Source organism: Olea europaea, chromosome 7 (genome assembly GCF_002742605.1).
Source record: "Olea europaea var. sylvestris chromosome 7, O_europaea_v1, whole genome shotgun sequence".
Taxonomy (NCBI): Eukaryota; Viridiplantae; Streptophyta; class Magnoliopsida; order Lamiales; family Oleaceae; genus Olea; species Olea europaea.
Genome location: NC_036243.1, coordinates 5,211,275 through 5,216,241, shown reverse-complemented (window position 1 = coordinate 5,216,241; position 4,967 = coordinate 5,211,275).

Genomic DNA, 4,967 nt, shown 5'->3' with positions numbered 1-4,967 from the left:
ATATATATATATATATATATATATATATATATATATATATATATTCAAAAAATTATAATTCATTTGAACTTATAAGAAAAAAATAAATAAGTAAACTATAAAAGCACAAATTCGTAAAAATTGTTTATAAAAAGATTACTGAAAAATAGTATTGTCTTGATCTCATAAAGGACCACCAAATTCGAAATTATTGCACTCATAAGTTTCAATTAAATATATATGGCGCGAAATAGGCAAAAAGTCACATCGTGTTTGTGTAGTAGGTAGGTGAACGCGGGAATTACCATTATCATTCAACCCTACTGCTCGAAGGTGCTTCAAAATTCAAGGATAAAAGGTTGAAAAGGAAGAAGCTGTAATTGTGAAGATACCCTTTTAATTGTCAATAAAAAGAGATCATTGTACATAATTGCACCTTTAAGTCTTTTTTCAATCCTTTTTGACAATCAAGTTTCAAAATCTTCTAGTGTTTTAGCAAATTAGTCGTCAACTATTGATGTTGTCTTATATGACAATTAAAAATGAAGAATAGAAAAGAAAAGCAAGAAGAGAATAGAAATTTTCATAGTTTAAAGTATCGAAAATATGATTCATGTCAAAATATTTTAAAAAGTTTTAGATTGGTCCATCGAATTGCAAGTAATCCATTTTAAACTAATCCATCTTGCAACTTTGCAATGATTTGGAATGGAGTTCGTCGCTCTGAGCTCTCATAATGTATATAAAGTTCGATCATTTTATTAAAAGATGAACGAAGATGTAAATGTAGATCCTACTATTGACCATATACGAAGGACTATAATAGTCTTCATTTTATCCAAATTGTGAATAATACTTTCGAGTCTCAAGTAAATTACTCTTTTTTTTTTAATCTTTTCCCCTAAAGAATTACAGTCGGCCGAATCTACAAGTCTATTCTAACTCTCAACAAATTCCTAGAATTTTAGGTGGTATTGGAATTGTAATTCTTTCCACTTCTCGAGGTATAATGATAGGCGGAGAGACTCGACTTGAAGGAATCGACGAAGAAATTTTGTGTTATATATGGTAATCCTTTTAATATCCAATTAAATACTTTTTCTATTTTCTTTTTCTCTTAAATCTGGATGAACACAAGCTTTATATTAAGGATCAATTCAAAACAAGGAAAAGAAAAGAAAGCATAACTTTTCTACATTATTATCTCACAAAAGAAAACCATTATAAAATTAAGGCTGAAGTTATAAAAATAAATATTTTATGAAGAAGAAAATCTGCAATTATAGAAATGTGTGTCTAGGAATTCGAGATAATTGAACAGCAATGTTTGTAATTGAGAGGACAAGTCTTGGACAAACAGAGGTCAAATTAGTCGGACAACAAACATATTTCCCTTCAAACAGTGGTAAGAAAATATTATACTCCACGCCCTCGTGTAATGTTGGGACTGTCAGTGGCGTGTTTGTATCAGACAAGACTTAGATGTATAACATAAAAAAATTAAATTTTTTATTATTATTTTATAATATTACATAATTCATAATCTAACAAGTCATGAAAGTATATAAACTCTTGGGACATATATATATTTTAGATAAAAGAAAAGAAGCGACCATTATATATATTTTTATTATCACTTGAAGGGTTCTTTTTTACGTAATAAACGTGTACCTAATATTTTATATGAGATAAAACATTCCTGATTATTTTACTCTTTTTTCTATTGTGTCCCTGTTTGGCAAAATTTATTTTTTAAACTTATTTTTCAACTAACTATTTTGCAGGACTTACAAGTTTTATTAACTTTTCAATCACACATTTAATCAAATTCTACAAAATTTTATTAAAAACTTAAATTTTAGCCAAATCAAACATGGACTAAATTTCTTTTCGTTCATTTTCTCTTCCACAGGAAAGCATATATATATATATATATATATATATATATATTTTTGACACGTTCAGTTTTTGGCCCATTTAGGAGGTTTTTGCTGTCGCTAAAAAAGACTTTTGCAGTGGTTTTTCATTTTCAGCGTTTTAGCATGTGTTGCGAGGGACGATGTTATCGTTGAGGGAAGAGATACAGCAACGTTTATTTTCACCGTTGTAAAAGCCCATTTTTTTGCAACGTATTTTAGAAGTTGTCGTTACCTTTTTTGCAACATCTATGTTGAAATGATATGTTCTTTGAAAGCAGATGGGTTTTTCGGTGTGGCAGGGTATGGATCGAACTCGACTGATACCATCCATCTGACGTTGGAGAAGATATGTGTCACAAGAAAATCTGGACCACAAAGCATAATCACAAGCTAGCAATCTAAGTCTTTTGCCCATACTCGTATTTCTGGTTAGTTAAACATTTACAAACAATTCAATAATTTCCATTTCTGGCAACAAACAAAAAGTGCCTGTCCACTCCCCACAATAAATGAGTTTCATTTCCATTTCAAACCACTGCATTATAATCCTTACATATGGCTTTGTATTTTCATAAGGTTTTTAGGTCTGTGGGCAGTTGAAAATATTAATGTTTTTCGAATTGCAAACATAAACACTGCTGGACCTTTTCCTATAAAATTTGAGCCGTCTAATGCAATTAACAACAAATTCAAGGTTCGACGACCTCCTTCATTTAATTGCTAGATTTATTAATCGATTCTTAGCAACTAAAACACGGAATATTGTTTTTCATCCATATAGTAAACTATTAGTTATCATGTCTTTCAATTGCAAAAAAGTTAGAATAAAAAACATTATCGAAGCAAAAAAGTTATAATCCAAAAAGTTATAAAATGTCTAAAAAACTTATAATCAAAAAAGGGGTTCCAGACTCGTAAAAAAGCATACTTCTTGAAGTAGGTGGAAATATTTTACCACAGGAAAAGGATGGCCAGAGCAAGAATTAGAATATTGAACAGCAATGTTTGTAATTGAGAGGACAAGTCTTGGACAAACAGAGGTCAAATTAGTCGGACAACAAACATATTTCCCTTCAAACAGTGGTAAGAAAATATTATACTCCACGCCCTCGTGTAATGTTGGGACTGTCAGTGGCGTGTTTGTATCAGACAAGACTTAGATGTATAACATAAAAAAATTAAATTTTTTATTATTATTTTATAATATTACATAATTCATAATCTAACAAGTCATGAAAGTATATAAACTCTTGGGACATATATATATTTTAGATAAAAGAAAAGAAGCGACCATTATATATATTTTTATTATCACTTGAAGGGTTCTTTTTTACGTAATAAACGTGTACCTAATATTTTATATGAGATAAAACATTCCTGATTATTTTACTCTTTTTTCTATTGTGTCCCTGTTTGGCAAAATTTATTTTTTAAACTTATTTTTCAACTAACTATTTTGCAGGACTTACAAGTTTTATTAACTTTTCAATCACACATTTAATCAAATTCTACAAAATTTTATTAAAAACTTAAATTTTAGCCAAATCAAACATGGACTAAATTTCTTTTCGTTCATTTTCTCTTCCACAGGAAAGCATATATATATATATATATATATATATATATATATATATATATCTGACATGTTCAGTTTTTGGCCCATTTAGGAGGTTTTTGCTTTTACTTCTTGTCGCTAAAACAGACTTTTGCAGTGGTTTTTCATTTTCAGCGTTTTAGCATGTGTTGTGAGGGACGATGTTGTCGTTGAGGGAAGAGATACAACAACGTTTATTCTCACCGTTGTAAAAGTCCATTTTTTTGCAACGAAGTTGTCGTTACCTTTTTTGCAACATCTATGTTGAAATGATATGTTCTTTGAAAGCAGATGGGTTTTTCGGTGTGGCAGGGTATGGATCGAACTCGACTGATACCATCCATCTGACATTGGAGAAGATATGTGTCACAAGAAAATCTGGACCACAAAGCATAATCAAAAGCTAGCAATCTATGTCTTTTGCCCATACTCGTATTTCTGGTTAGTTAAACATTTACAAACAATTCAATAATTCCATTTCTGGCAACAAACAAAAAGTGCCTGTCCACTCCCCACAATAAATGAGTTTCATTTCCATTTCAAACCACTGCATTATAATCCTTACATATGGCTTTGTATTTTCATAAGGTTTTTAGGTCTGTGGGCAGTTGAAAATATTAATGTTTTTCGAATTGCAAACATAAACACTGCTGGACCTTTTCCTATAAAATTTGAGCCGTCTAATGCAATTAACAACAAATTCAAGGTTCGACGACCTCCTTCATTTAATTGCTAGATTTATTAATCGATTCTTAGCAACTAAAACACGGAATATTGTTTTTCATCCATATAGTAAACTATTAGTTATCATGTCTTTCAATTGCAAAAAAGTTAGAATAAAAAACATTATCGAAGCAAAAAAGTTATAATCCAAAAAGTTATAAAATGTCTAAAAAACTTATAATCAAAAAAGGGGTTCCAGACTCGTAAAAAAGCATACTTCTTGAAGTAGGTGGAAATATTTTACCACAGGAAAAGGATGGCCAGAGCAAGAATTAGAATATGGGCTACTAGTGTGAGACGTGGTATTGAAGCAACTCGAAAAGCACCCAAATGGCCATAGCAACACCAGCGGAAATCAACAGCGGTCAAGAAATATAATAATAAGAAAAAGATACATCCCAAATCCAGAAGAGAAACAACATACAGAAACTCTGACCATTTGAAGTCATTAAATGTATTATGTACACTATTAAAATCATCCAATCTACAATTGTCTACCAAGAAAATGAATATTATAAGAATAAAAATTTTCGCAACACTACATAAACGTTGCGAAAAGGCGACATTAACAATATTCACTTAAAAAATATTGCCAAATTTCAATTATTAACACTAATGGCAACATGCACTTATTAGAATGTTGCAAAAGACTTTTTTAGCAATATTTAATTAATGAATGTTGCTTTTTGCATGTTACAAAAAGACATTTTTATTGTAGTGTGTATAAGAATTTTTCAAGAAAGTTATATTTG